Below are 17,815 nucleotides of genomic sequence, written 5' to 3'. Positions count from 1 at the left end.
CCCCACATGTGAAGCTGAAATATCTTCGTAGCAGAACAGTGTTGGATCAGTGGAGAAACTGGCAGGGAGTTGGGCAATGCCTGGTGACCTCAGTGGCATCCTGGACAGAAAGGAGTGGGGTGTGGAGCCTGCAGGACAGCTCAGCGCAGCGCCAGACACTGCTCAGATAGTTGGTGCCGCAAGAACTGGCATATAGTACCGGCAGCTGGGAACGGCTCCGCCAGTCCTCTGCCCAGATGTCTGAGAGGCTCCTGTTCCCAGCTGCATGGCGGCCCAGATGTGCCAAGGCCAGGTCTCTGTACAGAACAGTATGGCCCTTGTTCAGGCCCTGCTTTAGCAGAGCACCGGGTCCTCGCTCAGTCCTCCTCAAGGGGAGGAGAGGGCTGGGAGTGGAGTGGCACCCACCTCTGAGGTACAAAACCCAGAACATTTGGGATGATCCTGAGCCCATGAAACTGGACAGCTGCGCAGGGACCCCCTGTGCACAGGGACCGGGCCACATCCATGGCAAGGGGCGGGCACGGAACAGTGCAGACTGGCCACGCCACTGTCTTCTGTGGCACCAGAGCTGGGGTCTGGTGACAGATGGACCAGTGACATAGACACTGGCACTGTCCCCCAACCTCGAAACAGGCCGGCCGTGCCCTTTGTCCCCCCAACAGGCTGGCTTGCCAGGGTGTCCCTTACCCCGTAACAGGCTGGCTGTGCCCATGTGTCCGCCAATCCCGTATCAGGCGAGACGTGTCTGAGTGTCCCGCAGTAGCCTCTAACAGGCTGGCTGTGCCTGGGTGCCCCCCAAGAAGCTGGCGCTGCCGGGTCTGCAACCCTCGCCCCCCAGTAAAAAGCTACCAGTGCCCACATGCCGTGATATCACCGTCAGAGCGATGCCGTGACTCGGATTCGAACCGAGGTTGCTGCGGCCACAACGCAGAGTACTAACCACTATACGATCACGGCGAGCTACTGGGGCTCTGTGACAGCCGTCTGGCGCCCGCCCTATTCAGAGCGGTGCCGATGACGTCACCACGGAGAGGGCGGGCCAGTAGCTCTGCCCCCTGCCCGTTCTAAGACCCATCGCGGGAGTAGCTATTGCACATGCGGCTTCCACGGGGGCGCGGTCGTGCTCTATCCTGCACGGATCTCCCCGCAGTGAGTGCGCATGTGCGCAATGGGGTGGGCGGAGCCGCAGAGACGAAACTCCTTAGCTGACCTTCGGCGCGCGCCTGGGGCACTTGGGCGGTTTTGCTGCTGAGAGTCGTGGGCGTGCGCGCGTGTCCCCCGTTGGTCCCACCTGACGCTGCCCCGCCCGGGGGATGGACGGGACCGGACCGGAGCGGACCCAGCGCTGCCGGCAGCCTACACGGGACCCGCGCCGCAGCTGGCGGAACAGGCGCACGTGCCCGCATACGGCCCAGTCACACACCGCCCCGTGCAGGCACACACTGCACACTCACCCTGCACACTCACATGGGCATACTTGTAATCACACACACTGTGCACTCACTCACATCCCCACGCATACCGTGCACTCACATCTATGCACACATTCATATCCACACACACAGACCCCCCTACACTCTGTGCACTCACACATCGGCTCACTCATATCCTGCCACGGCATCACACGTGGGTGCATCACATCCGCACACACACCATGCAGTCTCACGTGGGCACACTCACATTCATACAGTGCTTTACACACATGCACCGGGCACAATGATACCACACACATACATACACTTGCACACACTCACATCTGCACACACACATGCACTCACCCCCAACCCTTCCTTGCTGTTCTCTATCACCAGGAGGAACAAAAAGCCCATTTCTGTCTCTCTGCAGAATCCCTTCATCTTTGTGCTCTTTAAGCCCTTACCATTAGGGAAGGTCTCTTCCACCTAAGCTTCAAGGGGAGATGGATCATTGTCTCACCCCATCCCTACTTCAGATGAGGTAACTGCAGAGCAAGCAGGTTGCATGAGATCACTCCTGGCAGAGCTGAAAATTGAAACCAAGTCTTGTCTGTTTAGCCATACTTTTTGAATGACTATATGCCACGTCCGTGTGCTTGGCTAGACTGTCTGTTAAACTGGGCTACTCCTGCTCACCTCCCTACCTGCATAGAGCACTACAAGCCCACAGGGGAAAGTGCCCTATGTAAATGCACAGCGTACCACCCAAGAGCGCAAGTTCCATGTACCAACCACTCCTGAGGCCATTCCCTTCCTAGAGCCAGGAACTGAGTTCGGGAGCCCAGATTCCCAGCATTCTTCTACTGCCTGACAAATAGAAAAGGAGGACTTGTGGCACCTTAGAGACTAACAAATTTATTAGAGCATAAGCTTTCGTGGGCTACAGCTGGCCCACGAAAGCTTATGCTCTAATAAATTTATTAGTCTCTAAGGTGCCACAAGTACTCCTGTTCTTTTTGCAGATACAGACTAACACGGCTGCTACTCTGAAACCTGCCTGACAAACAGTTGCACATGATAGAAGTTCACTGTTTATTCATTTTTCTTAAAAACAAAACCTAGGAAATTCTGTGTAAAAATTATATTAGAAGAATCCTATTAAATACCAAAATTAAGAGAACTGCTGCATCCTGAATTTAAACAGTATGATATGTAGGCCTTGCTGAAGCCCTAGCCATAACTAAGAGCATGAACCAAGGTCAAGCTTTGCAGAACAGTAACACACCAGGTACTGACTAACCAAGTAAGCACATTCCTGACTGGAGAGGATGGTACAAGAACACCCAGCATTCTCAAGTAGCTACATAAACAAATTCCCAAAAGATTGTACAGGAACACACTGACCCCTCATAAGAGAAGGATGGGATGACAGGATAATGGATGAGGATGTTTTGTTCAAACTAGCAGGTACAAGATATAAAGGTGATAACTAAAGCTAAGATTTAGTCACAGGTATTTTTAGTAAAAGTCATGGACAGGTCATGGGCAATAAACAAAAATTCACCCCCATGATCTGTGCATGGCTTTCACTATAAATACCCTGACTAAAACTTCACAGCTCCTGGGGTGCCGCTGCTCTGGGGGCCCTGCAGGCCGACCACTGGCCCCTGCAGCTGCAGAGATTCCAGAAAGTCACAGAATCTGTGACTTCTGTGACCACCATGACAGATTTGCAGCTTTAGTGATAACTAACAATATCTGCAGGGTAATATGTAACTTGTTTATACTAGGGTATAAAAGGAAAGGTATTGGGACATCTTTATATTGGCCAAGGAGACAGCATCCTGTTATGCTGACTGAGCCTTTACCTTGTCACTGGCATGCATGTGTCAGTGTCCCTGTGACCCTTTGGACAAGGCGCTAGCACCGTGCATTGCTGACAATAAACCTAGCCAAGCGCCTTTGTCACCAAACTGAGCTTGTGATCTTTGTGTATGAATAACATCGAGGCCTTCTGAACCAACATGACGCATGCTCTGCTGGTGCAGCTAACACCGGAGCTCCAAGAATAGCAGCACTAGCAGCATTAACAACTCGGCTGTATCAGCAACACTCTGCAGCACTAACAACATGATGCAATCTGTAATTATGTGATCATATATAATTTTTTCCACAGGACCTGTACCTCATTCAATGCACAGGTTGGATGGGGCTCAAAGCACAAGGTAGCTGTGCGATATTTATTTTTATCTCCCTCATTCAACATGTGGCCCCTGCCTTATTTACTGCACACCCTGCAAACTCTGCACTGAATATGAACATTTTTATTTCTTCATGGATTTTCACTGGCACTCCTCCTCACAATGTCCAAACCACACACACATTAATGGATTTAATTTCACACACCCAACATGTATTCTTACCCCCATTTTACAGATGGGCAACTGAGATACAGAAAGATTAAGACCGACACTTGCAGTGTCTGCTCAAGTGGGATGCCTTAAGAGCTGAGGCTCAGTTCTTCAGGGCCTGCTGAGCACCCAGAGCTCCTAGTGCCTTCAGTTTGAACTGAGTGTGCTCTGAACTGAAAACCAGACCTCCCAGCTTCTCAAACTGGGCACCTAGCCATCAAGAAACTTAATTAGTGGTCACCTGGGAAAATGTCAGTTTAAGAGACTTGGTTAGCATCACACAGCTGCTCTGGCAAAGCCCGCAATAGACACCTGGCTGGGTTCTTTCTTACCATAAGACCATCCTTTCTCTTTTAGCAGTCATTTGCCTTGTTCTCTACATGCTATCCTAAGGCCAACAAGCTCATTGATTACACAACCCCAGGTTAATTCACTTAGCTTTAAGCATGTGAGTAGTTCCATTGACTTTTTTCCCTCCACTTGGCTAAAGGGTGTTTTTATGGTGTCAAGAAAGAAAGTGTGGCTACATATCACTGTTAAGCTCTTCTGCACTGACTCAAAAGCAAGGCAGACTGTTAAGAACCAGAGCACAAACCCCAAATTGGTTGTGAGATCTATTCTTGTATTTTACCAAACAATTATCAAGCTCAAGCAGTATAACAGCCTAACCAGGGAGTCAAAGACAGTTCCCTTGGGTACTCCAATCTGTCTAGCCATCCAGGTAAGCTTGCCTTTGTGATAGATGGTCCCTTACCATAAATCACAACAATATTCTGGTCACTCCCAGTCCCAAAGGACCAGTTACTTACCCTAGGTCAACTGCACTTTACATCTCACACCAAAGATAATGCTTGTAGCCAATCCTATAATAAACTATATAAAGATGCATTATATAGGAAAAGGAAACAGAGTTATTTAAAGGTTAACACAGGTAAACGTACACACACAAATGAGTTACAGTCTTAAGTTTCAAAAGTTAATAAAAGCTTCTATAATAAGAAAGCTCTGTATGTCCCACAGGGTTAACCCAGGCTAAAATACTGGGGATCTTGCTTATGCCTAGAAAACCTTGTCCTCAAGAGTCCAGCAGCATAGAGATACAGTTTCTCTTTGTCAAGGATGTTTATTCCCTTTCCCCCCTTCTCTGACCTTCCAGTTCAGTTGACGGAGGGAACTTGCACGTCTCCTCTTTGATTCTTTGCTGGGCAGGAGATAACACCTCCTGTTGGAAATTAGTGTTTCACACTAGTTAATGCTTTTCTCCTGTCTGGTGATTTACAGTTACAGAGGCTTGCAATGCAAACACTTAAATATTACCTGGTAACAGGTATGTGACAGTAAGCACCCCTGTATTCACACCTTACACACCATTGTAATAATCTTTGTACAAAATATGCCTTATGATTTATCCTTTGAAAATTAATAACTCACTGATCATTAATATTCTTGTGTGATGTTGTACACAACAGGTTTTAAAAGTTATGACTATACACTAGAATTATAACTAAAGTGTGGGTAAACCAGGTATGTCAGGGGGAGTTGTTAAACAAGTCTATCTTAAACAAAAGAATGTGTGTTTACCTCAATTTACATATAAGCTTAAACAGATCTATAAACAAGGGGTGGAAGCAAAGCACACACTAACAAGTTGGGGAGAAGACAGCATGGCAGCTACACCCAACAGGAGAGAGAAATTTTGGTCTGGGTTTTACTTTTCAGAAGATCCATTTCAAAAGTTTACTGGTTTATAAAGATGTGGGGAGGGGCAGGGCTGAACTTCAAGTGATAAACGAATCAAACAATTGATTGCACACAACATTACTGTCTTATAAAAGTGTACAGAGTGAAGTCTTCAGAAAGCTAATGATGCACTGGTAATTAATATCATTGTGAAATGTCTGTGTTAACACTAGATAAGGAATTATGGATACTCACCAATATTAGGCTGTACAGTCTGCCCAGACAGAAGGAAATGTCACAGCCATCCACCTGTCTCCTATGTAAATTAAGCCTGGTGGAATCAGAAACAATGGAAGCCCCATTTACCTAGAAATCATACAGGGGGATGGGAGGCCCACAGGAAGGTAAGACCAGCATGAGTTCATCCTGCTTCTTGAAACAAGCTCATTGATCTTTGGAAGATATAAGCAAGCACTGAAGCCATCTTTGGAATCCAGCACTAGACAGATAGGAGAACAGAGCCCCTGCAAGCTGAGAAAGATGGGTCCTTCAACCAAGAGGAGTTGAAGTCTCTGGAAGAGAATACAGGTGAGAAACTTGCTTAGGCAAAGATCTTTCACCTAAGAAGACATGGGAAGCCAGAACTTTGTACTTTTGTGGAAGATCCTAACTGAGGGAAAGTCACTCATGGCTGGGAAGAATGACTGGAGCGAGAAACCATCTTGAACAAAGTCTGTATCTTGCTAAATTAAGTTCAGATCTATAGAAATGTACTTTGTTTTGTTTTACTTGTAACTCTTTCTTGTGTCATTCCTTATACTTGAACTCACTTAATCCTGTGTATGTTAACAAATGTATTTCATTTTTACCATAAGCCAACTCAGGGCTGTGTTTAAAGGGAAGGGTGTACTTATCCCCAGTTAAGTTAATCAGCTGTGATGTGTTTGTTTATCTATAAAGGAACACATGAACCATATCATTTCTCTGAACTGCCCAGCATTTGGCTGGACACTGCAGAGAACACAGTTTTGGGAAAATTCAGGAATAGGAGTGTGTTGGGGTCACCCTGCAAGTAGTAATTGAGGTTGGTGGAAGCCAGGTGGGGCTGTAGATAGGCTGCTGGGGTCAGAACTGCTGAACCAGGGCTGTCTAGCTCACACTCAGGGAGTGACCAGAGGCTGGTTGTAAGCACCCCAGGTTGAGAGTTACAACAGCAAAGCATTGTGAAGCACTTAAGGTTCCAGGGTAGGCGGTGACAGAACCCCTCGCTGGTCTGGATTGCACCCCAGACTCTGACAATGGGATACAGATGTTATAAGTGAGATTAATGCATGTGACAATCTGCAAGCATTCAATAAAGTCTAAAAACTAAGCAGATTTTTATAATTCTAATACCTATTTTAACAATACTAGCACATAGGTGAACAAAACTAATTCCTGCTGTGTGTTTGTCAGTATTCAAATAAGGCATAAGGACCTTGGCATAAGATGGCACCTGGTTTGCCAGTGTCACAGTCACCCTTTTGTGGGTTCACCACATAAGAGATTCTTCTGCTAGTTAAAGGAAGTACCCCTTTAGCTCAAGATGTAGAGTTGTGGGTTAGATTTTTGAAAATAGCTAATTTTTAAGGTGTCTTATCTTGGGAACCCTTTGTTCAACTGACTTCACAAAGTCCTTATAAAGTCTTGTCTGGCCCCTTACCAGATATTCCAATTTTCACACAACTGCCTTTGTATGGAATTTTAGAGAAGGTATAAAATTCAGTTTTAAAACAGAAATTTAGCTGCAACTTGAACTATCAGAGTTTAGTGTCCCTCCCAGTGTGGCATTGGCAATGTGCACATACACCCAGTGACAACTGCCATTGAATAGAGGATGTCTCAGTATTCCATGAGATGTGCAGATATGAATTTAAGAAAATGGTATTTCATAGGCTCTGAAGACTGAAGGAAAAACATTTGTGATGTTATATTGTAGATGAAAGCCAGTGTGAGAACATACAACCAGACTTCTATAATTTGTAACGGGGGGACAGAGTTAAGATTGCATGTGCTAATTAGCATTTCCCGACTTGTAAAAGAGTGCTTAACCTATAACCTTAGCAGTTTCAGCATGTTTCATATTGAATTTATAAAAGGAAAGAACATAAGAGCCAGGGATAGAACTGCAGGATGTAGAGCATTGCTGCGTTTGCAGCAAATGACAACGTGTGTAAATTACAGAAACTTCAACTATTGGCTATGTGCCACCTGATGCCCTGTGCTATGCATCTTAGGGGGCTGCAGCAGGAGGCTGCAGTGCTCTTGCACCTTCTCCAGCAGCTTTGGTGCTTCTGTGAGGAGAACAGCTTTGTAACTCTTTCTCGCATCATTCCTTGTTTTGTTGCTAGGGTTTTCCAATTAGCTATTTTTTACAGGATTTTTATACTGAGCTTTCGGTAAACTGTTGACACAATGTCATCTTAAGACCTAATAAGACCATGCCACCTTCCTCAAAAGTGCTGTCATGGATTTTTGATATTTTGGGGGTCTGAGGTGGCACCCCCTGGGGTCACAGACCTGTGGTGTGCAAAACACTGAATATTTTTGAAAATTGCTAATTTAAATGGGATTTTTCCAAGTTGACCATCACTATGGATGACCTCGTTTGAATATGATTGGACCAAGTCACATATTTCCAAGGCTGGCCTCACACCTGATTTTTCCAGAGACCTTAGAGGGAGGTGCTACAAGGCAAAGCTGGTGAAATTCATAAACTGCAAGTAGAAGGGAAGGCCAAGAAGCCTCCTTGCCTGGTGGATCAACAAGCCACCCGAGGACAGACTGATGTTCCAGAATCTCCAGGGTTTCCTTAGGGAAAGAAAGTCATGACATCAACAACCAGGGCATTCCAGCCATTGACCAATCTCTTGGTACCTGAAGGAGGCCTGCTAATGAGAAATGCTGCACCAGCAGAATATTGACATCTGGCTCCTTGCCAGCAGCTCCATCCCCTACTCTACAAGAGTCTAGGAGACTATGAGAGCTGAAGAGTTCATGAGCCCCCTGTTATCTGAAGTAACTTATTTTTCCTTTTTCTATGTTTGTTAGCTGCGAGACTACCCAGCCTTTTCATATTCTTTAGTTTTATGGAGTGAAAGTGAAAATGACTGTATGCATGCCATGTGCCTGGGATCACCCATAACATTTAGATGGGGAAGGTGCCAGAAAGAAAAGTTCCCCACAGCCCTAAATATTGTCCAATAAAGTTATTTTTTAATATGTGTTCTGTGTCTTAGGGTTAAAAGTCCTGAGAGATACAAAATTGTCATCTTCAGTGTCTATTAAGAGTTGTCAAACTTCTGGTTATCAAGAGCATTCTGTTAAAGTCTGTATTATAATATCTCTGTTGGAGGTGTGGGTCGGGGTGGGGGGTGAGGAAAATGTTAGCTACTTGTCACAGGGGTGCTCTACTTACTGCTGGGTGGTTCCCCCTTCTTGAGATTAGCTCCACCGTGTTCAGCATCTCCTTTCTTCTCTTCCACCATCGCTGCTCTCCTCAGGGATGCCATTTCAGATTTTTTTTGGGGGGAGGGGCAAATTTAACCATGATTCCAGAGGCTACGTGAGCACCTGAAAACTCTTGGTTTTTTGCAAGAAAGAAAATTAAATAAATATTAGACCTAGTCAGCTCTAATGCTAACATGTTCTGAAAACTTGTGTCAAGTCACTTAACGGACATGGTTAGGTTTAAAATTTTAATGTATATTCTTAATTTGTTACTAACTCTTGAATACAATTGTAACAATTGTAGAAAAATCTAGATTACTTTCTATCACTTTTTTGCAGTTCATCAAGCTTGGAATAGATCATTTAACTTTTGGAAACATTCTGTTAGGGCAAGGTTCCATGAGTTTATACAGCACCTGCCTGGAGCACTAGGGATGTTACCTCACTGCAAATAATAGACTTTAAAATTACTTTAAACAGGAGTGACACTGACACTTTCTTGATTTTTGAACATTTGGGGTTGGCAATATTATGAATCAGGCTCACCAAAAATCATGAGATTGGCTTTAAACTAATGATATTATGTACAAATAATAGATTTGGTGTTTTTTTTAATTTACATTTTGCTTTTTGAGCCTTTAAGGTGCACTGGGGTCACATTTTGAAGCTTTCTCCACAGCCACAAGAGCTAGAAACTTCATTTTTCTTTAAGAATGAAGACTGAAGTAATCACATATCACTTGACTCCAGGAGCTGGAGCTTTAAGGAAAACAATAATTATGACACTCATGACAAAATCAGGAGAGTTGGCAACACTGCTTTCACTTCTGTTTAAAGGCTAGTTACTTTCGAGAAGGGTCTTAAACACAACACTACAGTGATTGAGTTGCAGTTTTCACAGGAGAATATTTTAAATCAAACACCAAGAAAATTCCACATTTTAAAGTTGGGGGAAATATTGAGACTTCTGAGTATAGCAGGGCCACTGCAGGCAGGAAAGGAAATAAACAGACACAAGAGCTCGGGGCAGCTCTTCCTCTTGAAATAAAGTTGGAGGGTCAAATCTTCTGGTCCTTAATCAAATAAAACTTCTATTGCCATCAGTGCCTACACTCATAGATATAAACATCACAGTGAACATGTGATAACATGTATGGTCAATCTGAGACATCTTATCCAGAGTTACACATCTTATATGCATTGGCTCAGAGACTACATTTTCTGGCATATTCTGAACAGTGCTGAGCACACAGATTGTGCCCAGTAAATAATACAAATCATGACAATAATTGTCAACTTTATGGACTCTGTGGATGCAATTTCTGTTCTATGTTCTGGAATTGGCCTGAATACAGCTGAAACCCTAAGAATTTGATATATAATCACAACTGATACTCATATGACACTTTCTCATTCCTTCCTTTTCTCAAACTCAGAACAAAAAACAGCAAACCAAAATGGTTTTCAGTTAAAATCTAAAATTGCACTGCAGGCATTGATGTACAACTCAGTCTGGGGCAGAATCTGCCACCCATTGGCAGTTAAGTGCTTTCCTCTCATCTGACTCTCATTCTCTTTCTTTCTTCATCCTTCCTGACCTCTGTGCTGCTTTTCATACTGTCAACCATGACATCCTTCTCAACCACCCAGGACCAATTGCTGGAGTCTCAGAGAACTGGCCTTCTTGGTTTTACTCCCATCCATCAGAGGGCTCTTTTTTTGCAGCATGCTGCAGGGAGAAATGCTGGTCCCGTGGATAGGGAGCTAGCCCTGAGAAACCTGGGTTCTACTTTTCCCACCCCCTCCCACTCTAGAATTCTTGTATGACTTCAGGTTCGTGCCTTAGGGACAGAGTTTGAAAGTTTTTAGGCACCCAAAGACGCAGCTAGGCATCTAGTGGGATTTACAAAGCAACTAACTTTCTAGGCACTTTTGAAAATCCCACTAGATACCTAAATACCTCTGAAAATCTGTGCCTCAGTGCCCCATCTGTACAATGGGGATAACAGCACTACTCTATCTCACCGAGGGACTGTGATGTGAGATGCTCAGATACTACGGTGATGGGGTCACATAAGTACCACAGGTAGAGTGGGAACTTCTCTAGACCACTGATATCCTTTCCCTGGGTTTTAGCCCCTTTTTTTCACTTACGCTCCTCAGGTCTTCCTCTTTTCTGAATGTAACCTTGGCCCAGAGGGCTTGGCTGTATTTCTTCTGCATTCTCTCTTCAACCCCCCCCCCCCCCCCCGCAGATGGATTCCTGTTTTACAGATTCATCTAAGGACTTCCAGATCCTTAATTTAATTACTAGCCTTTTCTTATCTTAATAACCCTGCCTCTGTTTGTAAACAAAACACTGACTCCCTGCTCCAGGGACACAAGCTGGGAGAAGCACCTCTCTGCAGAACTCACATGTGCAGTTAAGAGCTCTGCCTGGGAGCACACCTCCTGTATGAAACTCAGGGTGAGGGTAGCAGCCCCTCCCCCCCGCCCTACCTAATTGGCGCCCTTGGCTCTCCTCCTGCTCTCGCAGTACAGCTACTTCATGACTCGGCCCTCCATCCAGGTCACGCTGTGATTCCCCTTCCTGGGGAGTCTTTCAAAGTCTCTCTCCTCAAATAGCATCAGGCAGAGCTCATGCCCTCCACCCTATGTCATTCCCATAGAGACTAAATCAGGCACTCTTCCTATTCACCGCCCCAAAGCAATACCTCTCTACAGTGGCTATTGGGAAACCCAGGCCCGTCCTCTACTCTGGGTTCCAGCCCAGGGTCCCGTAGTAAGCAGCTAAGGACTGCAGCTACACCAACCTTATTGCTCTTGCCCCTCTGGACTACTTCCTATGGTGCTTCTCTATGCTTTTATTCTCCAGTCTTCCTAGTCAGACCCTTCTCTTAGGCCTACTAGGTAAACCCTTTCTCAGGGCTTCCTATACCCCTTCCTTCTCCCTTACCTCAAGGAGAGAAACTACAGGCCTCCTAACTAGCAACCTGTATACCAGGGTTCTCAACCTTTTTCTTTCTGAGCCCCCTGTACATGATATAAAAACTCCACAGCCCACTTGTGCCACCACAACTGTCCTTCTGCATACAAAAGCCAGGGCTGGTACTAGGAGGTAGCAAGCAGGGCAGTTGCCCAGGGCCCCATGCCACAGGGGACCCCATGAAGCTAAGTTGCTCAGGCTTCGGCTTCAGCCTCGGGTGGCGGGGCTCAAGGTCCTGGGCTTCAGCCCCATTCGGTGGACCTTCATCTTTCTGCCCTGGGCCCTAGCAAGACTAATACCAGCCCTGCTTGGTGGACCCCCAAAATCTACTTGCAGCCCTCCAGTGGGCCCCAGACTCCTGGTTGGGAACTACTGCTCTACACAACCTAAGTCTCCCCTGTTTGCAGCTTATTGGCTGACTGGGCCCACCTGGCCAAATTCAACTCTCTCACGGGCGGTGCGGCACCTCTTCACACCACCACCCTAGAACTGAAGTCTTAAAAAGGAAGCTCTAACTGGCTCTGAAGTTGTGGTTTAGACATTAGATAATTTGGTTTCAGTATTAAACTATTTGACCAGCACCACACTGAAGATCTGCCTGACTCTGGTAAGATTCTTCAGTTGGGATTTATAGCCAAATGGATAGCCACCTTGGATTCTTTCTTAGAATTGATATGGATCAATTATTTGTAATATTAATTTGATGATTTAGCTAACATGATGATAGTGACACTAACTGGTTAATGTGACTTTGATTTGATATGTATATTCTTAGTTTGAATTAATAGTAGCAGAGCTTTGGTGATATGTGTAACACTTCCTGGGGTACCCCATTATGGGGCACCTCACTACCACTTGGCTTTAGCATGAGCCAGCCTTGCCAGTGCCTGCCAGGGGGTCAGCCCCCAACTCCTCTGGCCATGGGCAACACTCCTTTCTAGGCCTCGCTCTTTCTCTCTAGAGTATAGTGATAGGCACACCCCAATCCTCAAGACCCCCAAGCATCTCCCTGGAGTGTCCATCCTCTGGTCCACTGAACACTCGCAGTATTCACAGAATCACTGCTTCCAAAAAAGCAGGGAGCTCCAGCTTATCAGTTCCACCTCAGTTCACCGCCCTGCTTCACATAGCACTTGGATAGGTTTATAGTGAAAGTAAGGACAAGTTTATTTTACAAAGATTCAAGTAATAGCAAATAGAAGTATTGGAAAGCAATGGTTACATATAAAATAGAATCATAACGTGCATTCCAGAAGAACCTTGACTTAATTAACAAGCTATGCTCACGTCTTGCAGAGCAGTACTCACCAGCAGTACTCACATCGGATGAAGTGAGCTGTAGCTCATGAAAGCTTATGCTCAAATAAATTTGTTAGTCTCTAAGGTGCCACAAGTACTCCTTTTCTTTTCTTTTTTGCGAATATAGACTAACACGGCTGCTACTCTGAAACCAGTATGCAAACAGGTTTCCATTGGGAGGCAGACGATACACACATGGCCAGCCAGAGCGATAAGCATCTGTTACCTTCTGCCTGACAGAGACATGTCTGAGGTACGTCACCTCCTGGTGACCTGCCTTAACTCCCAGACCTTAAGAACACAATTTCCAGTATAGACACATATGTAGCCAATGATTTTAGTTTAGTATCCATTTATTGTGTGATGTTATGATTAATCAATATGTTATATTACATATATTCACTGTATGTTAATTAGAGTTGATTTGTAGGATTATAAAAGTATAAGATTGATCAATATTTAGAGGAACTAGGTAGTAGACATGAGTAAGACAAGCTGAAACGCAAAAACCTGTAGGTCAAGGCCTGCAAGACTCTAGCTAAGCTATTTTAGGCCTTGGAGACAAGAAATGATGGTGCTAGTCAATGACCGAGAAATAACCCGATAGATGATGGGAAAGAGATACCAATCGGTAATATTGTGAAAGTATAGTGGGAAGATTAAAATTAAATCATAACATGCTGTAACAACAAATACTGTCTCTAACACATGCCTTAACACAGACCAAGGTGGTACGTCAATGTTGACAAAACCTACCCCGCCTGTAGAATTCGGGATTCCTTGTGTTTCCAGGGGATACAAACCAATAGGAAAGAGAGGGTTGACACTTCCATGTACATGTGCAGAATATAGGTATAGATAGACTCACAGTATAAAAAGGAGTCTGGTGGCACCTTAAAGACTAACATACTGGCACTATTTATGCTTGTATCTGTAATTTTCACTCCATGCATCCGAAGAAGTGTTTTTTTACCCATGAAAGCTTATGCCCAAATAAATCTGTCAGTCTTTAAGGTGCCACTGAACTCCTTGTTGTTTTTGTGGATACAAACTAACATGGCTACCCCTCTGATACTTGAGTATAAAAAGGGGTGCCCAGAGCAGGTGAAACTCCATCAGGAACCACTCCCATATTGATGGTCAATCCACGAGAGGGCCAACAGACTCTAACACCATCTAGGAGGATGTGAGTAGGCCTGTAGGTATAACCAGTTCATTATACATATCTATAGGAATTGTATATGCTATGACATTTATAGCTTTGTTGGTAACTTTAATAAAATTACTAAAAGATAGATGCTCTTGTAACTGTATGTGTTATTTGCCTATGCTCTCATGTGTTCCTATGACCTCTAAATCTAGTTGAACTTGAGACTGAAGCCAACAGAGCGGAACCAACCATGTACCTGGCTATTGGTAGTGACCTCACATGCCCCCCTTCTGTGAACTGTTATGCAGATATCCGATCCAGGGGAATCACTGTTAATCCCTGTGCACCCCCTGTGCCCTCTGCCCAGGGGTGTCTAGGGGTCACAAAATGTTTTCTTGGTTTTGTTTTTAAGTGTTTTAATAAAAGTTATAAGTTACATTTCTTTTGATAAGCAATGTGGGTCCAAGGCCTTTAAGGAGGTGGCTGGGTACTAGCCAGTCACCTAAAAGCGTGACCAGCTGCTCCTAATTAGTCTTTGGTTCTCACACTCACGGAGTGTTAAAAAGCTGAACCCAAGGGGAAAGGCTGGCCCTGCCTAGGTTCCCCCTGCCCTGGGCCCCCCATCAATAATGTGCTGGGTGTGTCCAGCTTTCCCCAACCCCATAACAGGCTGGCTGCGCCTGGGTGCCCCCCTAAGAAGCTGGCGCTGCCTGGTCTGCAACCCCCGCCCCCCAGTAAAAAGCTATCGGTGCCCACATGCCGTGCTATCGCTGTCAAAGCGATGCCGTGACTCGGATTCGAACCGAGGTTGCTGCGGCCACAACGCAGAGTACTAACCACTATACGATCACGGCGAGCTACTGGGACCCTATAGCAAACGCTTGGCGCTCGCTCTCTTCAGAGTAGCGCTCATGACGTCACAATGGCGAGGGAGGTCCAACTGTTTTGTCCCTTGCTCTGTCTAAGAACCGTCTCCAGAACAGCTACTGCGCATGCGGCCCCCAAGGGGAAGGGAGCGAGCGCTAGGTGGCGGAGCGCTAAGCCAATGGATTTGGGAGAGGGAGGCGGGGCGAGCAGGGAGCGACGTTAGGCGTGTGCAGCGGGCGCGGGTTCCCAGTAGCCAGACGCGCGCAGCCTCCTCTCAGTGGGAAGGGCGGGGCTATGGTGGGCGGTGTGGCCGGCCGCTCGTCCTGCGCCTGCGCTGGGGTCGCGCCTACGCGGGGCCTGTTTGCTCCAGTGCGGCCTTCGCTGTCCCGCCTGGCACCGCTTCCCTTGCGCGCGGGGACCGCGGAGCCCCTCGGCCGCTCAGAGCATCCAAGCCGCGGGGCGGGGCCGGTGGCTCCGCCCCCCGCGCACCCCGGCCGGCCTGCGGGCCCGGCCTGTCAGTCAGCGCCGGGGGAGGGGCCGGGCCGGCGTCGCAGCGGGGGCTCCGCCACCCCGCCGAGAGCGGCGCCTGCGGCCGCGGGGCAGAGATCCCCGATTCTTTCCCCAGCCCTCGGCTGGCCTTGGGGCAGGCCCCCGCTCGCGTCCCGCCAGGGCCTGCCCTGTGCGCTGCCAGCCTCCTGCAGACCCACCGGGGGCCTAGGCTGCCTGCTGCTGGGCCCCGCGCTCCCCTGAGCCGGGAGACACCCGAACGCGCCCCTGTAAAAAAAGCAAAGATGTGCCCGGCTGCCCTTCTCGGCACAAGGCGTCCCTGGGACAGTTATTTCAGCAGCAGCCCCAGAGGGACCTGGACGCTTTCCCCCGCAGAGGTCAGCAGCCAGCTGTGGCTCTACAACAGGCAGCTGCAGGGCAATGCTCGCCCCTGGGGAGCAGCCCTGACGATTTCACAATCTTGGGTGAACAGCTGGGCATGAAGATTGCTGGGTTCTGCTCCTGGCTCTGGGGCGGTGTCGGGTCTAAGGGTGAGAGACAGTCTGGCCAAGTGTAACACCACCTGTTTCAGTCATCTGCAGGGACTGGATCTGGGCTTTCTAGGTCTAATAGCGTGAGCCTCTCCCAGTAGAGCTAAAGGAAATTCTTGTTAGTATGGAGAGAGTAACAGACATTCTCTAAAGGGATGGAGATCAGCACTGGGTTACGCTAGGGCTAATCTGGGTCATTTCACTTCCAAAGGCAGAGTGGCACAGTGGCGGGAGACTAAGGCGACCAGATGTCCTGATTTTCTATGGACAGTCCCAATTTTTCAGTCTTTTTCTTATATAGTCTCCTATTACCCCCGTCTCGATTTTTCACATTTGCTGCCTGGTTACCCTACAGGTACTATTCTCAAACTCTGCCTGTCTTCAGCTTGTCTGACCTCTCAGATGCATAAAATGGGTGAATGATTGTGATACAAAGACCTTGTAATCATGGCCGAAAGACTTGGCTAACGCAGGGCTCCTGCTCTTCCATAACAGCAAGTGCACCTAGACTGGAACGAGCAAATACAGAGCTAGGGTAAAATGAACTTAACCTCTGCAATGTGCAGAATGCTGCTTCACTGATATGACTCCAACTGCAAGGCTATCCTCTGCAGAGGAGATGAGGATTGTAGATATCAGCTGTACTACTGGCATTGTGAAATGGCAGCTACTCCTTAATCCACAAGGAGCCCAGTTTTGTTGGGGCAGGCAAGTCTCAGGAGCGAGCTCAGCATGGAAAGTAAGAGAGCTCCACAAGGCCCACATTGAGTTCCCTTGGCCCCACTCCCTGCATGGGTCCAGAGTGCCATCAGCCTTCTCTTAGAAGGGTTCCTGGACTGCTCCCTGCAGATCAGTACCTCCTGGGAGCAGCTCAGTGAGAAGTCTCAACACTCAGAACATGGTACTTCCCATTAAATCTTTCTGTGCTCTCCTGGATGTCCTGCTGTCTGTCCTAGACTCATTCTCAGCATTTGTCCTGATAGCATTAGAACTGGGAGAGCCAGGGCCAGGTCAAGTCACCTACCCTGGAGAGACCACAAGGGAATCTGAATTTTTCATGGGAAGAAATATACTTTCCCAACTGACCCATCCCAACTGCCTCTGCCCTTAGCTAGGGGAATTGGATTATGCTACCCCTTTGTCTGGAGCAGTTTACACCCCCCCCAACCTTGGTGGGCAGGTGCAGCCACTTCTCCTTTCTTACTCACTTGGCCTCACTATGCCTCCATAGCTGGGAGCGCAGGCTTCTGCTGTCCTTCTGCAAAGGGCTGTGACAATGTGAACCAAACTGCATGCTGCAGAGCAGGCACAGAATTGCCTCAATACCCTGAGCTGGGCAGTACTGTGCCATGGAGAGGGGGCATTTCTTCTGGGCACCAATTGGGGATGAGCCTAGGACAGGTATCTTGATAGCCCTGGGATATTCTTCCCAGCTGGGATCACTGGATAATGGGGAGGGGTAGAAATGCAGAGAAAGAAGG

The 17,815-nt window shown here is 47.0% G+C and overlaps 2 non-coding genes across 2 annotated transcripts; both read right to left on the bottom strand.

Annotated features, from left to right (window-relative positions):
- Window positions 1–885: 885 nt before the first annotated feature.
- Window positions 886–957, bottom strand: TRNAH-GUG. The gene has a single exon. It is a non-coding gene; the product is annotated as a tRNA-His (tRNA).
- A 14,255-nt stretch (window positions 958–15,212) lies between these two features.
- Window positions 15,213–15,284, bottom strand: TRNAH-GUG. Its single transcript has one exon. It is a non-coding gene; the product is annotated as a tRNA-His (tRNA).
- Window positions 15,285–17,815: the final 2,531 nt, after the last annotated feature.

Source organism: Dermochelys coriacea, chromosome 10, assembly GCF_009764565.3.
Source record: "Dermochelys coriacea isolate rDerCor1 chromosome 10, rDerCor1.pri.v4, whole genome shotgun sequence".
In the NCBI taxonomy this organism is placed as follows: domain Eukaryota; kingdom Metazoa; phylum Chordata; order Testudines; family Dermochelyidae; genus Dermochelys; species Dermochelys coriacea.
Note: the sequence above shows the minus strand (reverse complement) of the source record. Positions and strands in the feature narration are given on the sequence as shown.